The sequence below is a fragment of the Pan troglodytes genome, chromosome 2 (genome assembly GCF_028858775.2).
Source record: "Pan troglodytes isolate AG18354 chromosome 2, NHGRI_mPanTro3-v2.0_pri, whole genome shotgun sequence".
Taxonomy (NCBI): domain Eukaryota; kingdom Metazoa; phylum Chordata; class Mammalia; order Primates; family Hominidae; genus Pan; species Pan troglodytes.
Window position 1 is genome coordinate 151,469,507 of NC_086015.1, and position 24,771 is coordinate 151,494,277.

Here is a 24,771-nt window from a genome sequence, read left to right on the forward strand (position 1 = left end):
GCCTGCCAGTCCCACGCCCTGCGCCCGCACTCCTCAGCCCTTGGGTGGTCGATGGGACTGGGCGCCGTGGAGCAGGGAGTGGCGCTGGTTGGGGAGGCTCGGGCCGCGCAGGAGCCCACGGCGGGGGCGAGGCTCAGGCATGGCGGGCTGCAGGTCCCGAGCCGTACCCCGCGGGGAGGCAGCTAAGGCCCGGCGAGAAGTCGAGCACAGCAGCTGCTGGCCCAGGTGCTAAGCTCCTCACTGCCCCGGGCGCGGGGCCGGCTGGCCGCTCTGAGTGCTGGGCCCGGGAGGCCACGCCCACCCGGAACTTTCGCTAGTCCGCAAGCGCAGCGTGCAGCCCGGGTTCCCGCCCGCGCCTCTCCCGCCACACCTGCCTGCAAGCTGAGGGAGCCGGCTCCGGCCTTGGCCAGGCTAGAAAGGGGCTCCCACAGTGCAGGGGCGGGCTGAAGGGCTCCTCAAGTGCCGCCAAAGTGGGAGTCCAGGCAGAGGAGGTGCCGAGAGCGAGCGAGGGCTGCGAGGACTGCCAGCAGCTGTCACCTCTCGTTACCATCACTCCTAGTGACCATTTTGGGTAAGGCGAGCTCTCTGTTCCTCAAATTTTAGATACTACTACATTAGAAGATCTGGTTCCCAGAATAGAAATGTTTCTTCCAGGAGGTGAAGTATGGATTTTAGTAAATATAAAGCTCAGGATATCACCTGGCCATTTTAGTCTCCAATGCTAGACCAGCAGACATACATTGTACTATACAGGCAGTGTAATTGATCCTGATTATCATGAAAAAACTACATTGATACCTCATAAAGGAGTGAAGAAGGTATATGTTTGGTCTGGGCTTGGTGGCTCACGGCCGGTGGGAGGCCGAGGCAGGCAGATCACGAGGTCAGGAGTTCGAGACCAGCCTGGCTAACATGGTGAAACCCCGTCTCTACTAAAAATACAAAAATTAGCTTAGCTAGGCATTGTGGCAGGAGCCTGTAATCCCAGCTACATGGGAGGCTGAGGCAGGAGAATCGTTTGAATCCAGGAGGCGGAGGTTGCAGAGAGCCAAGATCATGCCATTGCACTGCACCGGGCAACAAGGCAAGACTCTGCCATCTCAAAAAAAAAAAAAAAAGGTAAAGGTATATGTTTAGAGGCTTAGACTCCATTGGGCAAGCAACCTAGACTAGCAGAAGTGCTATCTGAGAGTGAGAGAAATAAAGATTGGGTTGTAAAGGAGTGAGATAATTAATAGAGTTTACAAATTCTGGCCTAGGGGCTGACTGCAGCTGCAGGCAAAACCACAACTTCAGTTTTATGTTTGTTTCCTATTATTTTTAAGAATTTTTAATTTTTGAAACAACAGCTATCCAGACCTGTGAGAGAATTAAAAAAAAAAAAAAGAGAGAGAGTGAGAGGAAGAAAAAGAAATAACTAGACATCATCTTGAAGAGTCAGTGACCAAACATAGTGAAATTAAAGTGGAGCATAAGTGAATCAGAAGGATACAAGGGATGGACCACAGTAGACCCTGTCATGGTACCGCCAGTTTCCCCTTAGCACTTAGTGCTCTCATTCAGCTTCTTAAGGCAACACTCAGAAGCCATTAACAGTGTTGAGGAACATACTCAGCCACAACATGGGAAAGGCTGAGGTGCTGGGGAATTAATCCCCTCAAGAACATTCCTCAACCAATGGTGGATGAGAGTTGAAGGATAAATGTCCCAGCTTTCTAGTCCCTCTGCTGGGGCAACTCTCAGAGATAAATTACAATCTTTCAGAGGCCCCCATCAGGATTGAATTTTAGTAGACAAAAGCAGTAATCTGCTCACTAATGCACATTCATTTTTTTTCTTCACCTTGCTGACTCACTTTCCTACTCTCCTATCAATGTTTTCTTGAATAATATGTCAAACAAAATACTTTTACTCAAATCCTTGTTTCAGGATCTGTTTCTGGGGAAGCCAACTGGAGAAACTCTTGAGGAAGCATTAGGGGGACTATCAATCCACGTAAAAGGCAATTGAAGGATATGTATCAGAAAAGGTGTTATTTTTTTCTTAGAGGAATTAAAAAATATGTTTCTATTAATTGGACTACTAAGTATAGAAAAACAAATACAAAATGTTATATTAATTATATAAGAGTTAATTTTCAATATTTAAAGAAGTTTAAAGACATATTAAGAGAAGAGGTTAATATAATCTTTATTGAAAGGATCTAAACAAAGAGAAATATTAAATGTGTTCATAATAGGAGAGTTATTTTATGGAAAAAATGCATGTTTTAGTTATATATCTGCTTTGCATCTTATTCTTTTGTCAAATCAGGAAAATTAATGATTTGGATAATTGTTGATAAAGTAGAAATTATTGGCATTAATCATTGACATAATGTGTTTCTAAAAATCTCTTATAAAGCATTTTTCTGTGTTACTAGCAACCAATATGTTGGACATAAAACAATACTGTGAATTAGACCCTATGAGATATTGTCTGCATAGAAAACTCTCTATTAATGATCCCTCATTCATGATTTTTTTGTGGGACCTATACACGCAAAGTGTTTCTTTTGGGAGGCTTATGTTCTTCTAGGCTACAAAGCTGGTTTGTAGCATTTGTAGCATTTGTAGCATCTGCTCTAGGCTCAGGGTCTAAAAAGGAGTCCTCATAGCCTAATCTCAAATACAGATCTTACCATCACCCTGATGCTAAGTCAGAAAGGATGCACCTGTTGAAGCACACATATAAGACGAAACAAACAAACAAAAAAAGATCTGTAAGAATAAAAAAGTGTGGCATTAGGAAGTATTTGAGATAACATCACTGGAAGCAGACAAAGGCGATCCCTTGTAGATGTAATTTTTAAAAATATTTTCACCTTTTATTTTAGATTCGGAGGGTTCATGTGCAGGTTTGTTATGTGGGTATAATGTGTGATGCTGAGGTTTGGGGTAGAAATGATCCCATCCTTCAGGTGGTAAGCATAGTACTTGATAGTTTTTCAACCTTTGCCCCCCTCCCTCCCTCCCTCCCTGTTCTAGTAGTCCCCAGTGTCTATTGTTGCCATCTTTATGTCTATGAGTACCCAAGGTTTAGCATCCACTTACAAGTGGTTGTGGATACCACATCCACAAATACATGTGGTATTTGCTTTTCTGTTTCCGCATTAATTCACTTAGGATAATGGCCTCCAGCTGCATCCATGTTGCTGCATAGGACATAATTTCATTCCTTTTTAGGGCTGCATATTATTTTTACATTGAGAAAAAGGACAAAAATATTTCAAGATAACATAGAAGGCAACTTTTCTGAAAATAAAAATAATTGCATTTGTCAATTGAAAGAAAAAAATAGGTCCCAGAAAAATTTGATACATAAGTATTAATGCCAAGACATACCCTGAAATCAAAAGTCATGAAATGGTTGTGCAGGATCTGGATTTTAGGCAAAAACAAAACAAAACAAAACAAAACAAAACAAAACAATAACTCATGAAAAGGGCTGTGTAGTAGTGTGCTAGGGTTGCCATAACAAAATACCACAGACTATGTGACTTAAATAACAGAAATTTATCTCACAGTATGGAGTCTGGAAGTCTAAGATCAAAGTGTCTGCAGGTTTGGTTTCTCTTGATGCCTCTCTCCTTGCCTTGCTGATGACCATCTTCTCTCTATGTCTCATGAGGGCTTTTTTTCTGTGAGTATGCATCCTTGGTGTCTTTCTTCTGATAAGGACACCAGTCTTATTGAATTAAGGTTCCCACCCATATGACCTCATTTAACCTTAATTTCCTCCTTAACAATGACATTGGGGGTTAGGGCTTTAACATATGAATTTTGAAGTGGACTCAATTCAGTCCACAACAGGCAGTCAGGAAAGATATCCAATTTTCTATGAGAAGGTGACAGTAGGCTTGCTTCACATTACTGCAGCAACACTCAATGCTATGACGCAGCTGAGTTAAAAAAAAGAAAAAAAGAAAAAAAAAGAAGGATGTTATCAATAATTTTATAAATAGGCAAGTTGTTTTCAAAGCATTCTTAAGGCCTTTTTAACTTGTGTAAACTGAGGTAAATATTTTTCCTGAGCTCTCTTAAAAACAAAATTTAAGAATAAATTCCACCTGAGAAACCAATGGAAAATCATAGTTAAAATCCATAGACATGTAGAGACATACGTAGTCACATAGGTAAAAGAACTGCATTTAAATAACTATTAGGATTATAACTACAAACAAGAATGTATAAGAAGCTCCAAAGTGGTTAAAAAATTGTTTACCATTTATCTAAGGCTTAGAAGGGAATTCAGTGACAAATTGTTCTTCAAATTAAATTAGTACCCCAAAATTTACCCATGTACAATAATTCTTATTATAACACTAATCATGTACCTATAACTAAAAAATATCCAAATGCCTCTCAATGGCAATAACTATATAAGTTATAATGTATTCAAATAATGGAATACAATACAGCAATGAGAATAGATTACTATAAGTAACAATATAGGTAAATCTCACAAATAATAAGAGAAAAGCCAGACACAAAAGGTTGCATAGTATCTTATTTGATTTATATAAAACTTAAATAGGCAAAATTAATGCATGTGTTAGAGATCAATATAGGATGTAGTGTTTTAAAAAGTGGACACAGTGTGGGGTTTCTGGGGTACTGGTTCTTTTTTTTTTTTATCTGGATGCTGGTTGCATGTGTGCACTCTTTCTGCAAAGGATCTGTGTACTTTTATACATCTATGCTACACTTCAGAAAAGTTCAAATAAATTATATTACTAAAGGCAGCCTTAAAACACCTGTTCAGTACATATCAAATAAAATTTTTAACAGTCAAAAACCAGGCAAGGATCTGTAAAACTTAGTTACATAAGACTGGTAGCAATCATTTTAAACCCCATTTTTAAGTCTGAAGGAGATATTAGGTTAAGGGGTATACTCCATAACAGTTGCTTTTGGAGACAAGACATTGATTAAAACAAGAGATATTACAGTCTATTTTTTGTTAATAAGTAAAGACAAGACATAAGGCTAAAATTATTGAGGACAGAGGATATGGGGGAAAGGGGCCATAGCAGAGGAAACCTGAGTCCTTGAAAGATTAAAACATCCTTGGAAAGCAGTGATTCGGAGGACCTCTTGCAGATTGATAGTCAAAGAGGCCATTGGGGGAATTTGAGAGGGAAAATTTCAGCTAAAGGAATTAACTTCTTGACACATTTGTGACTTAAATGTTTTGCTCACATCCCAGGTCCAATCAAACACTAAAATCTGTTTTTTTCTACATTTTAAAAATCTTTGTAATCTGCTGCTTCTTTATGACCATAGTGTCTTTACCTTGGACCAGGGCAACTGCACGTGAATTACTGCACACTTATTTCTTTGGCCTCATACCCTTTCAAGATATTTTCCATGGTAAATCAAAATGTTTCTGAAACCTGACCATGTTAAAGTTTACCTGAGCCCTGTGCTCCTAGAAAATAGATACAATTAAGGAGCCCTCCCACACTTTTGTATTTTGAATATGGCTTACTGCAAAGAATCACCCTTCCCCTTGTAACTTAGATACAACTCACAGCTCCTCCCTTTGTTTACCTATGACAACAGGACACACAGATATTTAGTCTCCAAATTCCCATTCTTTTCCTCATACGTGATTAGCTGAACTTTCTGTACTTACTGACTAATCTGAACAAAATGCCTCCTAACATCTCTAGTTAAGCTTCTCTCCTTCCCCCAGGTCCGTAAGTTTTGACCCATCATTAGCATAAGCCAGCACAGAAATTGTCCGTAATAGTCCCTCACAGTTGTAGACTGACCTCAGGGTAAAACATTCTCTCATCTGCTATCCAATCATGCCCTTTCCATCCGTTCATCTCATTTTCCCACACTTGTTTATTTTTTCTATCCTTGTTCACTACCCCCTATAAAAGAAAAGTGTTTTTGGCTGGACACGGTGGCTCATGCCTATAATCCCAGCACTTTGGGAGGCCGAGGCAGGCGGATCACGAGGTCAGGAGATCGAGACCATCCTGGCTAACACGGTGAAACCCCGTCTCTACTAAAAATACAAAAAAAAAAAAAAAATTAGCCAGACGTGGTGGCAGGCACCTGTAGTCCCAGCTACTTGGGAGGCTGAGGCAGGAGAATGGCGTGAACCTGGGAGGCAGAGCTTGCAGTGAGCCGAGATTGCACCACTGCACTCCAGCCTGGGAGACAGAGCAAGACTCTTGTCTCAAAAAAAATAAAAAATAAAAATAAAGTGTTTTTTTCTGCCTGAACTTTGAAACATTTGCAGATGTCATTGTTGGAGCATCCTTCTTATTTCAATAATCTCTCTGCTCTTATTGAAATAGTCTACCTTCTCTTATTACAATAATCTTTTTGAATAAGGTTACCTAAATCTGGATTAGACACATCAAAACCTAATCATACGATCTCCCTATTTGAAACCTGATTGTCTTTTTACTGTTTTTAAGATAAAGTTCAAATTCCTTTGTTTCCCAGGCCCTTGATGGGTAAGTTTATCCCATGGCTATTTACCTTTAATCCTGTCTCTTTCCACTCCTAAACCACCTCCCTTGCTATTTCCCTTTATCAAGCCCTTCTGTATGTCTTTTCAGTTACTTAATTTATGTTTTCTTTGGAAGGTAGACTTCAACTCTCTGTCTCCTTGCCTTGCCTCAGCCTTTCTGGTTTTACTTATCTCTCAGGCCTCAGGTTTGGTGCTCCCTCATCCAGGAGACCCTCTGTGACCCAACATTTAAGGGCTTGATGTTCTTTTAAATTCTTTTAAAAACTTTTTGTATTCTTCCTCTCATTGTAACTTCTTCGTTAATAATCTTCTCTATTATGAGACTCTCTACTTTAAGAAGAAAGAGACTATGTGCTTTTTATTGTTGCATCAATAGTATCTATCACATAGAAGACACTCAATATCAATTGTATCTGTACAATTGTATTAATGGAATGAAAGAATGAGTTGATTGCTTAGACACAGGAGAAGTGGAGATCAAAATATTGAATCTGCCATCAGCAAAGAACAGTTTATTAGTATTAGTTTGGTTACAAGTATCAAAAACTGAACTGAACTACTTTAGGCAGGAAAAGGTGATGCTACTGATGTCATAAGAAAATTAAGGTAAGGGACATGTGAATTAGTTAAGGCCCTCTCAATTTCAGGAAACTCAACTTTAGCTAAAACTTTCTGGGCTGGATTTAGCTTTAAGGTGAAACTTAAATGAAGAGTCCAAGTGCTGATTCATAATCTGGTCTCTCATTATCTCCAGTTTTTCACTGTTCTCTTCTGTGTGAAAGTCTCAATCTCAAGCCCCATTGGGTGATAAGATGAGGGGAATGGAGCTTCCCCTCCTCCCAACTTCTCCAAGATCAACTTCCAGAGCAGCCTTTGTTGTTGTTGTTTTCTAGTGGTTTATATAAAAGTTCTGAAACCCATTATGAGGTAACTGAACTAAGTCACGTGTGCTCTCCGAACCAATCACTGTCATGCACAGAACGTAATTCCCTTTTTGTCCTAAACTTATGTTACATACTCATCCCTGCATATGGAGGTGAAGCCATGATCAAACCTCAAAATTGAGAGTGGGAGAAAGCTAAATCTCCATCCTAACATTGATGCTGCTGCTAGATTAGCAACAAAAGCAGCAGAGGCAAAGGACAAATGATCCCTACAGGAGATGATAGAGATGAACTAGGGACAAATAAGCCAGGAGCCCTAATGCCCTCAGGCCATGCCCTCCCTGCCTGTGCCACACTCTGCACTGTTACTTTCACCACAGAGCGAAGCTATAGCTCATAGTTCACTTTCCTTCTTTCTACTTCAACAAATGTGACTACACATTAACATTTTAACACTTGAAAATGTATTAAACATTCATTTTCTTTTCGACAATAAATAGTGAATATTTTATTGCATTTCTAAATGAACAATGTAAAAAATATGTTGCTATAGTAGTTACAGGATAACCATAGGACACAAATGCCCATATCTAATTAGTGTGCCATTAAACACTTGTCACACATGGCAACAATACTAATCAAACTTATTATCCTAGAGAAAATATAAAAACTAAGAGGTAATTAAAATGTCCCATTACATAGTAGGGAAAATCTACCACATTAAATTCTCTGTAATGCCAAATATATGACCCTGAAAAAGTCAGACAAAGTAATACAATTCTTCATGGTGCTTTTGGTACAATTTTTCAAAGTTGCTATGTTTTCTGTTTAAACCATATTTAATCCTGAGTTTGTGGAACTCTTTTCCCTATCTTTCTTTATCTGTCCAAGTGCATGAAAGAATTCTCTGTAAATAGATTTTAACTGCAATTAACAGCAAATTAATCCTTCCCTCTAGATAATCCACCTTGCCTCATCAAACCAGAAAACAATTCAAACCTGTCCTCCTTCTAACTGGAAGCCACATTTTAAGAACTTATTGTGAAGAACTGGAAAGCCTCCAATAGGTGAGTGTAACTAAGGTAATTTGAATATGGGTGAATACAGGAACAATTCCCAGGCTCTGTTACTCTCTTTGTTGAAACCCATTCTTTTGGAAAATCATTTTCTTTAGCCATTGGACAACAAAATGCATTGTCAAGAAATTTTATAGCAATAATTATAAAAGATGTCCATTTGAACCCATTGAGGTCTCACTGATTTTATAACACCCAGCAGACCTCCCTGCAGGAGAACACTATATTTATGTGAGCAATATATGCGAGAATTGAGATCGTAAAATTAAATGACCACATAGAACTGTCATTTATATGATGAGCGCCTACATATGTGAAGGCTGGTTTATTTTGCAGTGTCGGGTTGCGTTAAATGGTCCACTCTCAGTAAATGTTTTTAATCACGCATTTCTTCACACTTTCTGCAGTATTACACTTGAAGGACTGGTAAGCAGTTTGCTATGAAATGCTAAATGGTTACTGGTACTGCTATTCTGACAGAAGAGCTCACTAAAATAGAAGTACAGTACATATTGTATGCAATTGTTTTATGAGAGACATTATGGTTACTAGAATAACATTTCACCATTACCAACTGCTGAGAGAAAAGTCATTAAGATATTTGGCAAGCCAGTGCAATTTTTCAACAGAACTATAGTATAAGACCATAGAACAGCTTCCATAGAGAGAGGCTGGCTGTCTCACAAGAAAAAAAAGAAATCAAGTCTCAAGTCTTCTATGTTGTTTTATTTATAGTTGTTTATTTTCAGAGTCCGTTGAAAAAGTTATAAGATATGTCATGTATGTCAGGAGAAACATAGCAAATGCTTATGTGCAATATATGTATATTTCACATACAAGTATTTTCTGTATATGTGCATGTTTAGTGTGTGTGTATGTAAAAGATTAATCTCTTGTGATAAATCTTACAACAACTTCAGTGTGTTAAAACACCTTTTCCCAGGGAATTGCCTTTGTTCAGAAATTATTGTGTACACTTTTAACAGTTAATTTCTTGTTGTTGTTTCTTTTTTTAATAAGAAGACATTCATGGATGGGGCAGAGGTGAGAATATGGATTAGTCTGAAGGCACTTCATCCAAATAAAGGAAAATAAAATAAGCAGCTTGCTGTAAACATTTAACATTTCCTACCATGTATTGGTGGTTTTAAAAAAAAGAAAGAAAGTCATGATAACAGCTTTATAAATGTTTTGCAAATATATATACCCAAAATATATATACACACGTTTGTGTGTATTTGTATACATATTATATATATGTATAAAATATCTGCACAGTAGATAACTTTTTGATTGCTAAACCAACAAAGCTTGCCACTTGCTCCTGCCAATGCTACTTTCTTATGCTACTTCTTTATACTTCATTTCATCAAGAAAAAATGCCAGCATTCACCAAAAGCAAATATACTTTGGACTGTCTCTAAAACAACAAACATATAACCAAATTGGAATTATTTAGTCAGATACATGAATATATATGAATAATCGTGAAGGCAAAACTAAGCTACCTTTCTCATCACTACTGTGGTCCCTTCAGTAAATGGCATACAATCTTAAACGGAGCTCCTAGTCAGTAACTATCAGCTGGATGAATATTCAGAAAAAAGATGCTGGAGATGTAATAAATAATAGTTTTTAATAGATATTTTAAATTACCCAGAAAACGGAATTCTATTTCTGTATATTCAAGACTTTTGACTCCATATAGAGAGGCCCTGAGTTTCTCACAGAAGTTATAAAGGAAAAATAAAAGCTATGCAGTCAATTCAGTTAAAAAAAATCAACCCAGTTGAATTAAGCAAATTTTTTATTATTTGGAGGTGCCTATAGAAAAATCCAAAGTTGGAGCTAAATGATGAAAACTCGTGAACACAAAGGAACAACAGACACTGGGGCCTCCTTGAGGGTGGAGGGTGGGAGGAGAGAAAGGAGCAGAAAAAATAATTATGGGGTACCAGGCTTAGTACCTGGGTGATGAAATAATCTGTGCAACAATCCCCCATGGCAGGAGTTTACTTGTGTAACAAACCTGCACATGTATCCCTGAACCTAACATAAAAGTTTAAAAAAAGAAACATCCAAATTATATATAACTTGTAGAATCATGATGTTTAATTAAATAGCTCAGCATAGCTAGGTCTTATTTCTATCAAGGTCTCTATGACTCATTTTACAAAAGCCAGTTTTTATCTCTCCAGTTACTGATAATAAAATTCATCAGTATCATTAAAATAAATGTAGATATCACCTTTTTTTTAACACAATTTTGGACAGCACCAAGGTGACAAGGAAGATAATGTTCTAGATGGAGGTGATTTTTCCTAACAAGGAAATGAAGTAAACTCTTAACTGCTGATCTTTCAATAATCTCCTTTTCATTCATGCACTTTGTTTCAAATAAATTATTATAGTATCTTATACAGATGGTATAATTAACCTACTTTATTTAAAATTAACAAGTTTCTTTCTTTACCTACTCTGCTGTATCCCATCATAGCTACATTTCTTCCCAATGGAAGCCAAAATGGCCTGACATAGTCACTGACTTTCTATACCTAGAGATTTCGATGTGGTGGAAAGAAAGGGGAAGAGACTGGAAGAGCTGAAGCACGGTATCCTTTGGTTCTACTTCTCCCTTTCTACCCAGATCAAACCCACATCCAATCACAAATCAGCCTGTAAAAATTCTAAAACCTGTACACACTGTAAAGCCCATTCCACTATTCCATGTGGAAGCAGAAAGGAGTTAACTCCACTCTACCGTGAAAGCTCTAGCACCGTTTCACTTTTTCTTTTTTGCTTTTTTTGTTCTTTCTTTCTTTTCTTTCTTTCTCTTTCTATTTCTTTCCTTTTTCACCTTTCTTTCTTTGTCTCTGTCTTTTCTTTTTCTTTGCTTTCTTTCTTTCACTAGCATCTCCTAGCATTATAAGTCGTATGTGGCAGGTTGTATTTGAATGAATTAATAAATGAATGAATATACAGAGGAATAAATTAAACAGTAATGGAGTAAACAAATGAGCAAATAAATAGTTTGAATTACTGTCACATAATACGTTTCCTATATTAAGCACATAAACTTAATTACCTTGCAATGGAAAATATTTATAAGAATATTATTATATATTTCCATATATAGGTATTGAAGGTGTTATTCATATTTGATAAGAAGAAATAACGTAGCACAGAAAACTTTTAAAAATTCAGTGCAAAAGGCATTGCCTTTGCCAAACTATAAGGATTTTTTTTTTTCTAGTGGAGTGGCTGACACCTTAAAAATGCTGAACAGCAGCCCTTGTAAAACAATTTTAACAAAATAGATACTTCAGTTTAAAGATAGCTATAAAAATCTGCCTGGTAAACAAAAGTCTTATTTTTTAAAAGTTTTTCAAGGCTGTGACCCTGGGGAAAGCTTAAATAAACTCAATGAAGAAAAAAAATTAAATCATAAAAGTTGAATGTCAAAATATAAAACATTCAATTATTATTTCCTGTGGGGTTTATTTTGTAAATATTTTATCCACAGTCTATACTCAGCTTCTTCTCCTTCTCATCTTTTAAGGACTATCTGGGGAATAAAACCACATTTCCCCACTCAGTTGCTTGACTTCCTTTTAGTCTTCTTATAACTTATTAAATGATGTTTTTTAAAACATAAGTACTTCAAGTTTTCCTTCTTGCTGCTTTGTGTTTTGTTCCTTTCACCCACAAAATTGCCACAATTAGTGATATAAAAAGGATCCATTAGGGCATCAGCCCATCCTTTGGGGTTTTAGCTATAATTGTTTCTTTCATGGAAGTGCCTCCAGTCCTGCCTCAAATACACTGTGTTGAATGTCCCAATATGACATAACTCTCTTAAGATACAGGAGATTTTATTTCATTCAATATTCAGAAACCCCCAGAAGTGTTTCTCATTCATGTTACAATTTTTACAATAATAATGTGGCCATCAAAGTTTATCTCATTACTTTTCTACTATGTACCTGTTCATAAAATGTGAGCCCAGGGTGAATATTGGATAAAGTTTAAAATGCTTTAAACATGAATAAGCCTATAAGAATTGACTTTCTGTTGAAATAAATGGCCTAACCTTCAGATATGTAATAAAGCTATATCACTATTTTTTAAATCAACATAATTGGTAGCCATTCACCATATTACCATGATTTTTCCATCCCAACAACAGACTACATGGTTTTTCTAGTAAATCCAAGTTATCAGTAAGTGTTAGTCTCTGATACATCTTTTTATTTTAAACATAAGCATATTTCTTTTACTATAGAGGCTAACTTAAAATTATGGGAATATTTTTTATTAACTAAGCCATACTTTACAGGTCAACAATAGCATGTTATTTAAGTTACAACTTGCTTTCAAATTTATATTTTGGATAACTTATGATTATCACATTTAATTTATTTAAGTAGGAGGAAAAATAATAATTATAATTACATATTTTATTCTACAGTATATCTTGATGTAAATTGATCATATTCATACCTGCCACTCATATTTTGAATAGTCTTTCTATATGTGGGAAAAATCTCACATTGGGTGTCTTCTCCCCAGTATGGAAGGCAGAGCCAAAATTCTCTAATTCTCCAGCAATTATTGCCCAGAAATATGACCTCAGCTACACCAATCAGAATAACCTAGAGAAGATTGTTTTGAACATTATCAACATGATGCCAGACACTACACAGACTTTCTATTTTATTGGTGTAGTTGGAGCAAAGTAGCACTCCTAGAAAAGAAGTGACATCCATGCTGTGGTAGTCATAGTTTCTTTCAGAAGAATCTCATAGCTGATCTTTGCTTCTCTGTGGTGGCTGTGGCATATACTGTGACTAATTATATCAATTATATTTTGAATTCAATATATATTGAATTTAATATATATTGAATTATTTGAATTCAATATTGAATGTTATATATAATCATATTTTTTAAACTTATGTGTGTCTTTGTATATCAAAATATACCCACAAACACACGCACAGAGATATGGTTATATGCATATTTGTAATTTTCTCTTCCCACCATATCAAACTTTGGCATCCATTTGTTGAACTCTGACTTGCTTCCCTTAATTCTATTATACACAACACTGCTCCCTTTGTTTGAATTGAAGCTACTGTAATTCTGACTGATTAACCTAGTGAAAGGCAGTCAGGAGAAAGGTCCCAGTCTTCTTATTCTAATAGCAACAAAAAAGTGCCTTAAGAAAAACAATCTGTCAATACAATTTCTAAATTATAATGAACAAAAATGGTATGGAGCTCTTTTAGATTGGTAAAATCTACCTCCCTGTAATTTGTGGCAATTTTTAGTTTAAAAGAATCAGGTGTTTGGTATTGATTAAAGAGGGAACAAAGCATAAAATCTCACCTGCAGTAACATGTCAAAATTTTGCAGTAAACTAACAATTCAGGGAATATAGCCACTCCAGGACACCCAAAAGAAATGTGAAACAACTGGGAAGCAGGACTACTGCAAAGCACGGCTAAATGACCTAAAATGCATTTTGGAGTAGAGCATATGTGTGTATAGTATAAGATAACAAATTAGCTGTTTATAAATTAAAGATTCTGCATCATCCATAAACATTTATGGAGCACAGGTCATTTGCAAGGTCCACGTATTAAGTTCTTATGTAAGACATTATACTATTTTTTAAAGTATATAACCTGCATTAAGAACTTGTATATGTAGAAAGGGGGAGATAAAAAGTAATATGTGCAAGAAGGCCATTACATAATGGTAAAGGGATCAATTCAACAAGAAGAGCTAACTATCCTAAATATATATGCACCCAATACAGGAGCACCCAGATTCATAAAGCAAGTCCTTAGTGACCTACAAACAGACTTAGACTCCCACACAATAATAATGGGAGACTTTAACACCCCACTGTCAACATTAGACAGATCAACGAGACAGAAAGTTAACAAGGATACCCAGGAATTGAACTCAGCTCTGCACCAAGCAGACCCAATAGACATCTACAGAACTCTCCACCCCAAATCAACAGAATATACATTTTTTTCAGCACCACACCACACCTATTCCAAAATTGACCACATAGTTGGAAGTAAAGCTCTCCTCAGCAAATGTAAAAGAACAGAAATTATAACAAACTGTCTCTCAGACCACAGTGCAATCAAACTAGAACTCAGGATTAAGAAACTCACTCAAAACCACTCAACTACGTGGAAACTGAACAACCTGCTCCTGAATGACTACTGGGTACATAACGAAATGAAGGCAGAAATAAAGATGTTCTTTGAAACCAACGAGAACAAAGACACAACATACCAGAATCTCTGGGACACATTCAAAGCAGTGTGTAGAGGGAAATTTATAGCACGAAATGCCCACAAGAGAAAGCACGAAAGATCCAAAATTGACACCCTAACATCACAATTAAAAGAACTACAAAAGCAAGAGCAAACACATTCAAAAGCTAGCGGAAGGCAAGAAATAACTAAAATCAGAGCAGAACTGAAGGAAATAGAGACACAAAAAACCCTTCAAAAAATTAATGAATCCAGGAGCTGGTTTTTTGAAAAGATCAACAAAATTGATAGACGGCTAGCAAGATTAATAAAGAAGAAAAGAGAGAAGAATCAAATAGACGCAATAAAAAATGATAAAGGGGATATCACCACCGATCCTACAGAAATACAAACTACCATCAGAGAATACTACAAACACCTCTACGCAAATAAACTAGAAAATCTAGGAGAAATGGATGAATTCCTCGACACATACACCCTCCCAAGACTAAACCAGGAAGAAGTTGAATCTCTGAATAGACCAATAACAGGCTCTGAAATTGTGGCAATAATCAATAGCTTACCACCCAAAAAGAGTCCAGGACCAGATGGATTCACAGCCAAATTCTACCAGAGGTACAAGGAGGAACTGGTACCGTTCATTCTGAAACTATTCCAATCAATAGAAAAAGAGGGAATCCTCCCTAATTCATTTGATGAGGCCAGCATCATCCTGAAACCAAAGCCGGGCAGAGACACAACCAAAAAAGAGAATTTTAGACCAATAACCCTGATGAATATTGATGCAAAAATCCTCAGTAAAATACTGGCAAACCAAATCCAGCAGCACATCAAAAAGCTTATCCACCATGATCAAGTGGGCTTCATCCCTGGGATGCAAGGCTGGTTCAATATATGCAAATCAATAAATGTAATCCAGCATATAAACAGAACCAAAGACAAAAACCACATGATTATCTCAATAGATGCAGAAAAGGCCTTTGACAAAATTCAACAATGCTTCATGCTAAAAACTCTCAATAAATTAGGTATTGATGGGACGTATTTCAAAATAATAAGAGCTATCTATGACAAACCCAGAGCCAATATCATACTGAATGGGCAAAAACTGGAAGCATTCCCTTTGAAAACTGGCACAAGACAGGGATGCCCTCTCTCACCACTCCTATTCAACATAGTGTTGGAAGTTCTGGCCAGGGCAATTAGGCAGGAGAAGGAAATAAAGGGTATTCAATTAGGAAAAGAGGAATTCAAATTGTCCCTGTTTGCAGATGACATGATTGTATATCTAGAAAACCCCATTGTCTCAGCCCAAAATCTCCTTAAGCTGATAAGCAACTTCAGCAAAGTCTCAGCATACAAAATCAATGTACAAAAATCACAGGCATTCTTATACACCAATAACAGACAAACAGAGAGCCAAATCATGAGTGAACTCCCATTCACAATTGCTTCAAAGAGAATAAAATATCTAGGAATCCAACTTACAAGGGATGTGAAGGCCCTCTTCAAGGAGAACTACAAACCACTGCTCAATGAAATAAAAGAGGATACAAACAAATGGAAGAACATTCCATGCTCATGGGTAGGAAGAATCAATATTGTGAAAATGGCCATACTGCCCAGGGTAATTTATAGATTCAATGCCATCCCCATCAAGCTACCAATGACTTTCTTCACAGATTTGGAAAAAACTACTTTAAAGTTCATATGGAACCAACGAAGAGCCCACATCACCAAGTCAATTCTAAGCCAAAAGAACAAAGCTGGAGGCATCACGCTACCTGACTTCAAACTATACTACAAGGCTACAGTAACCAAAACAGCATGGTACTGGTACCAAAACAGAGATATAGATCAATGGAACAGAACAGAGCCCTCAGAAACAACGCCACATATCTACAACTATCTGATCTTTGACAAACCTGAGAAAAACAAGCAATGGGGAAAGGATTCCCTATTTAATAAATGGTGCTGGGAAAACTGGCTAGCCATATGTAGAAAGCTGAAACTGGATCCCTTCCTTACACCTTATACAAAAATCAGTTCAAGATGGATTAAAGACTTACATGTTAGACCTAAAACCATAAAAACCCTAGAAGAAAACCTAGGCATTACCATTCAGGACATAGGCATGGGCAAGGACTTCATGTTTAAAACACCAAAAGCAATGGCAACAAAAGCCAAAATTGACAAATGGGATCTAATTAAACTAAAGAGCTTCTGCACAGCAAAACAAACTACCATCAGAGTGAACAGGCAACCTACAAAATGGGAGAAAATTTTCGCAACATACTCATCTGACAAAGGGCTAATATCCAGAATCTACAATGAACTCAAACAAATTTACAAGAAAAAGACAAACAACCCCATCAAAAAGTGGGCGAAGGACATGAACAGACACTTCTCAAAAGAAGACATTTATGCAGCCAAAAAACATGAAAAAATGCTCACCATCACTGGCCATCAGAGAAATGCAAATCAAAACCACAATGAGATACCATCTCACACCAGTTAGAATGGAGATCATTAAAAAGTCAGGAAACAACAGGTGCTGGAGAGGATGTGGAGAAATAGGAACACTTTTACACTGTTGGTGGGACTGTAAACTAGTTCAACCATTGTGGAAGTCAGTGTGGCAATTCCTCAGGGATCTAGAACTAGAAATACCATTTGACCCAGCCATCCCATTACTGGGTATATACCCAAAGGACTATAAATCATGCTGCTATAAAGACACATGCACACGTATGTTTCTTGCAGCACTATTCACAATAGCAAAGACTTGGAACCAACCCAAATGTCCAACAATGATAGACTGGATTAAGAAAATGTGGCACATATACACCATGGAATACTACGCAGCCATAAAAAATGATGAGTTCATGTCCTTTGTAGGGACATGGATGAAATTGGAAATCATCATTCTCAGCAAACTATTGCAAGGACAAAAAAACCAAACACCCAAACACCGCATGTTCTCACTCATAGGTGGGAATTGAACAATGAGAACACATGGACACAGGAAGGGGAACATCCCACTCTGAGGACTGTTGTGGGGTGGGGGGAGGGGGGAGGGATAGCATTAGGAGATATACCTAATGCTAAATGACAAGTTAATGGGCGCAGCACACCAGCATGGCACATGTATACATGTGTAACTAACCTGCACATTGTGCACATGTACCCTAAAACTTAAAGTATAATAATAATAAAATAAATATTTTTAAAAAACAAAGTAATATGTGCACATTACTTCAGTGATCAGCAAATTTGTACGTTATTTCTGTGTTTTCATATGTGTCTCAACTATTGCTTTATTGATGTGACCAATAACTTAGTTTCACTAGTGATGTATAAAACATCAAAATCAAGAAATATCAAACTATGCTAGGGTTTCTTATTTTCTTCTAATGCTATTTTGTGGGTGTTCAATATATCTTTGTGTGGTAAAAGTAAAAGTCCTCTCAGAGGACAATACCCTCAGTCATTATCTTATGAAAGTATGAGTCAACATAGGAGCAGTGCCCTATTTCAGATTGTGATTGATAGATAATAGTCAATTTGCTTTCACTTTTACCATAACAAAAGTGCTATTTCTCTGCTTCACCTGATGGACGATGCCAGCTGGTTGGGAACCAAATCTCTAAAAGTACCAATTAAAATAAAAATAGCTAAATCTGGAATAAGTAATAAAGTACAGCTTTGGAACACTGTGAAAATATAGAAGTGATCATTAGCAACACCTGCAGTCTACTTCACTTTGCTTATAATGACTCATTGACAATAGTCTAATGATAGCACAAAAGGCTGAAAAGTGGAAACAGAGAAACTTCAACTTTCTTAATGATAATTAGACTCAATTTCTTATAATTTCTTTTTATACTAACGCATTTAATTTATATTTATATCAAACAGCATCAACATATCTATCCTCAAATTTTTCCATTATTCAACTAAAATACTCTGTGATAAAAAGAGGTATTTTTAAAAATCAATAAGTTACTTATTAAATCAATATCCTCATCTATAAAATGAGGAAATATGTCTAGCCAAGGACTGCACAGAGAGTGCCACTCTTTAATCCCACACCCAAGGTGGACATTGACTATGGAAGTTTTTCTGGTATGGATTATTCACAGCTTTTTCTATAAGTCTCTGATGTAGATTTTCTTGTTTCTTAAACCTATGATCTGAAAGAATAGTTATCTTCTGCTCTTTTCATATATTGAATATACTATGCTATAACGGGGATAAGATAATTGCAATGAGGATTATCATTTAGAAAAAGAAACAATGGAAGAAACAGATCAGTAAGTGGTATGTGGCAATGCAGAAATTGTCCAGGACCAGACATTGTGAAGATTCACTATCTTAGGGATGAGCATTTACACGATTAGACCTGAGTCTGCTCTCTGGGTCCTTGACCACTATCCATTATGGCCCTTGTCTTGCCTCCTGCAATAGTCTCCATTTTCTGTTATCTTGGTTGGATGTATTCGTAATGGATGTTGGAAAATATACCTTATTTGTAGTCCATTTTATGATAACGCAACAGTGGCAAATATAGTTGTAAGTCCCAAAAAGTTAAAAGAATTTGAGTAGAGGCTTATGATTTATTCAGGAATACAATTATTTCAAAAACTTAGTTCTATTTGCTTTCAGTCAGACTTGTAGCTGGTACAAACACTCATTTTTATTGTAATCATGTCTTTGAATGTGATTATTATTTCACAATCTTGATGAATATTTTCACTGTGTATAGAATTCTAGTATGGCAATTCTTTCCTTTCAGCAAATTAAAACCATCATCTACTGATACCTGCCTTCCATTGTGAACATTGAGCAGTCAGCTGTCAATGTAACAATTCAAAGTAATCTATAAACCCACAGTTCTTGCTTTCATGATATTTTCTTAAGATTTTTCTCCCCTCTTTTATTCTATTTTTTAAAAAGATTTTGCAGTTTTACTAAATTGTAAAGTCAAGGATTCATACTGATTTTCTTATGTAAACTGTACTTTACAGTAATCAAATACTCAATGGGAAAAGTGTCTCCTTATAAAAAGATTCCAATTAATACATAAGGAAATAATAATAGAATTATAGTATATCCATTTTGTAACTTCTAATCTATGAATAGATGTAAACATTGACTAGTTCCTGTTACTATTGTTATTTAACAATAGTAACCAGTCCTTGGTAGATTTAAACAATCTTTTATTTTGCTCAGAATTTTGTGTTGGAAATTCAGGAAGAACTTGGCTGGGCATTTCTCTCTTGGGGTCTCTCAGGCAATTCTAAGTAAAGGTCAGCCAAGGCCACAGTGATCTGAAGACTCAACTGGACTGAATATCCAGAATGGTTGGTTCTCAAGGCTAAAAGATGCTGGCTCTCAACTGAGAGCTCTAATGGGATTGACTGGAATATCTACAAGTGGATTATCCAGCATAGCAATCTCAGAGTAATTAGACTTGTCATATCGCGGTTGTTCTCAACCTTGGAACTATTGACATCTTCTTGTAGGGGGGTCTGTCCTGTGCATTGCAGGATGTTTAGCAGTATCCTTGCCTCTACCCACTAGATGGCAGTAGCACCACCCTCCCTATTGTCTCCAGACATTACTAAATGTCCCCAAAATGGGAGAGAGGATTAAATCGCCCCAGAAAGGAAAAGATTGCCCTAGTGAGCATCCAAAAAGAGCCAGGGGAGCTGCATAATTTTTCTCTGATCTAGCTTCAAAAGTCTCACAGCATTATTTCCACTGTACTCTACTGGTTACAAGAAAATCACTAGAGTAAATTGAGATTTGAGGAGAATCTCTTAATGGTGGAGTGTCAAAAAATTTTGAATATGTTTAAAAATACCTACAAATGGTGAATGACATCAAAAAATGAAGAAAATACATGTGAATCTGATAAAACCTCTAGTTCTAACTGGAAATTTATAGAGAATACAGGGAATATACTAAATAATACACAGGGATTAATGAGCAAAATCCAATTGTTCCAGGTGATGGGAAAATCTAAAAGTTCAAAGACCAAGTTTATCCAACAAATAAAATTCAAGTCGAAAAAGACTGAGGAAAAGCTTAGAGATTAAAACAGACTGAAGAGACATGTCAACCATTACAATGCATGTATTTTATCTGAATTATGATTTAAACATTGTAAGGAAAAATTAGACAACCAGAGAATTTGAATACTGAGTGAATATTTGATAATATTAAGAAATATTGTTAAATTTTTTCCTATATTAATGTTATTGAGTTTTTTTTTTTAAAAAAGATTTATTTTACTTTGGAAACATTCTGAAATAATTGAGGCTGAAATAATATGATGTCTGGAATTTGTTTCAGAATAACACAAGGCTTGAGTAAGGGGATCAGGCATTTCTAATTTTTAAAATTCATATTTGGAAGATTGTCACAACTTTGTTCACTTTTAATTACTTTTACCAAATTGTTATATATATATATAATTTTATTCAAATTATAAAATATATGCCCATGATAAAAATTTTTGACAATAGAGTACTCTTTTAGGGAAAAATAGCAATAACTTAAAACATAGAGAAAACCAACATTAAATTTTTCTATGCTTCCTTTTGGTCATGTTTCTATTCATAGACATAATGGAAACATAATTCAGATCACATTGTATTTACCAATTTCTCAGTCAAAATTATATAGTGTACATTTTCCTATATTATTTAAATTTCTTCAGTATTTCTCTGACAATAAAATTTTAATTGTGGACATGTAAGTCCTGCACAAACAAGTTAAATCCAAAGTCTTTTTCTGAATATTTAAAAAATATATTGTAAATGAAAACTTTTATTTTCCCACTGCATCTACTCATGGGTTATGAATAGCATAGATTTAAAAATATTTTTTAAATCTCAAATCATTTATTTTAGAAATTTTTAATTGTTTCTCTTGGATTTTCTATGTATAATTTGTAATTTTTTTCCATTTTTCCAGTGGTATGTCTTACTTCTTTTCTTTTTATGCTGGCAACATTTTCAACACATCATTAAATAATAATGATCCTGACAATTATATTTTTAAAAACTATGTTCTCCAAAATTTAAAAAATCAATATCAGATAATATGAGTGCTTCCAAATCCAGGATGTCATTTCAGTTTTGTTCAGTCCTCAGAAGACACAGATTCACAGAAGTCTCTGGTGCAGAATAGCACCAAGAATTCTGGCATAACAATGGGCTATCTCTGTTCATAGGATCAGATTTCATTCAGTCATAATATTTGGGTCAATTCTAGGAGAATTAGAGATTGATCTCGAAGGCTTTAGGTTCAGAAAGTCTTTGGGGGTTTAATCTAACGATTGCTATCACTGATATAAAGATGGAGAGCTGAGATGAATTCAGAGACTGAGCTCAAAGCCTTTGAGGATATTGAAAGCTATAAGAGCCCACAACACAAATCCAAGGTTTGTAAATGATGGACATTTGAAAACAGTTTCCTATCCTGAGGTCAGATGACAAAGAGAAAAACAATTACTGGCCGGGTGCGGTGGCTCACTCCTGTAATCCCAGCACTTTGGGAGGCCTCACTTGAGGTCAGGAGTTCAAGACCAGCCTGGGCAACATGGTGAAACCCTGTCTCTACTGAAAATTAAAAAATTAGCTGGGCGTGGTGGCACACACCTGTAGTCCCAGCTACTCGGGAGGCTGAGACAGAAGGATCACTTTAACCCAGGAGGCGGAGGTCGCAGTGAGCCAAGATCGTGCCACCGTGCTCCAGCCTGGGTGACAGAACAAAACTCTATCTCAAAAAAAAAAAAAAAAAAGACTGTAAAAAATGATAAACTCTGAAGAAGCACAACTATGGCTCACAAATTAGTGATTCTGAATATTGAGGTAAGTAGCCAGCAATGGGCGTATATTATAGAGACAGATGACACTTTTGCGCATCATTAAAGGAAAAAGAACAGTCGTCACATATTTTTTCATTAGTCAAAGAAATGCTTTCGTATTAGTAAAAAACAAAAAAAAATTGTTCTGATCAGCCATTTTTGACTGCCAGATATCTGATAAATTGAATACTAAACAAAGTACCATTTTTAAATTTATTTTATACAGAACAGAAGCTAAAAGCAGAAATTATAAAAGCTGTTACACCTACTCAGCTCTATTACATGTTGGAAAAACTGAACCAGAGAAACAATTACATACACTCTGTCTTCTGGAAAAGCTGAATTGGGTTTTAGTCTGAATCAATAGGTGAGTTCTCAGTCTTCCCACCTTTTTTCTTTTTTTCTTTTTTATCATGTCCTACGACCTAATGCCAGAAAGAAAAAATAATTTTAGCCTGATTATGAAAGCTTGTATAATAAGTAAACTCTCAGTAACTGGAAGTGTATGAATCGGGTATGGATGATGATGACTAGCAACTTCGTTTAGAGGGAATTCAAACATCAGGAGGCTGATTGGGTTTTGTGATCTGTAGTGTGATAACCAATGCTGAGTTTCTTTTATTCTTTAAAATCATAAAGTAAATTTTCCTTATGTCTTACCATGTTCCAGTTATCAATAAAGAGTAACAAATGATTTTGGTCAGAACCAAAACTTATTGATGTAAAACAATAATTTTATTATACTTGTGAATTCTGTGGATGAGGTAATTTAAACATGGCATAGGGGACATGGCTTTTATCTTCTCCACAATTTCTGCTCCACAATTTCAGCTGTCTCGATAAAATAAAAACAAAAGATTAATAATATTCTGTGATCACAATGCAAGGAAATAGAAACTAAATCAAAATAAATAATCAAATCCCCATCCAAAATGTCTGCAATTTTAACTCTCTGTGAAAGAACACTTAGACAAAAAGAGAAAAGAGCCCTGAAGTTACAGAATTTTTAGAACATACTTTTAATGAAAATACTATATATCAAAATATATAATTAAAGCAATTATTTAAATACAATACATAGCCTTACATAATTATTTTAATAAAAATGATAAGATAATATTTTCTAACACAAAAGTTTGAAAAGGAACTTTAAATTAAACAAAAGAAAGGACAAAGAGCAAAATTATACAGATAGAAGCCGAAATTAATCAGGTAGAAATTAGTAAAACAGCAAAAATAGTGATGGTTCATAAAAATATCCAGCAAAGTAAACAACTAGCTAACTTAATTTGAAAAAAAAAAAAAAAAGCAAGCACAAATATACAAAATAAGAGGTAATGAGTGGGAAATAATCATTGAAACACATGCATCAGCACTAATACACCTGTACTGTCAGTATGAGTATTTTTAAAATTCAAAATCTGAAACACTTCTGGTCTCAAGCATTTTAGGTAATGGATACTCAAGTTGATGACACCTTCTCCTTGTATTCTTACAAGGGGTCTCTCCTGGATCTGTTTTATAAGGCCACTAATTTTATCTATAAGGCCTCCACCCTCATGTCCTAATCACCTCCTAAAGGCCCTACTTCCTAATACCATCGTCTTGGGGTTTGGAATTTTAACATGTGAATTGGAGTGGGACACAAACATTCAGACCATGGCAAGTTCAAAACTAGTTATTGAAAATATGCAAATGATAAACATGGCTCAGTCCAATAAAGCTTTAAGTATAGGCACTAAAAATTTAATTTCTTAATAAAGCTTTTTATATGTCCCAAAATATTATTATTATTTTGATTTTTTCCAACCATTTAAAAATGGAAAAATCTCTTCTTGTGTCATCCAAAAATAGACAGTGAGCCATAGTTTGCCAACCTCTGGCTTAACCATTTGGTGATTATTATTGCTGGATGGTAGACATCTATTTCCTATTAGATGAAAGACAAGAGAATCTAGTGTTTAGTCTTTTTGATAGTTTATTTTGAACTCAAATTAATTTACAAATTCTGTAGCCATTGGCAAGAACAACTTTTTGATGTGTGTAAAATCTGTTTTAATGTTTGTATTTGCTTTGACCTGCCTGTGACTGAAATTGTAGAACTGAAG

General features: G+C 35.8%; 1 long non-coding RNA gene across 1 annotated transcript; it reads left to right on the forward strand.

The window, feature by feature from the left end:
- The first annotated feature begins 352 nt into the window (after positions 1-352).
- Positions 353-24,441, forward strand: LOC107970802 (uncharacterized). Its single transcript, XR_001713710.4, has 3 exons — positions 353-571; positions 8,374-8,482; positions 22,890-24,441. It is a non-coding gene; the product is annotated as an uncharacterized LOC107970802 (long non-coding RNA).
- The last annotated feature ends 330 nt before the right edge of the window (positions 24,442-24,771 follow it).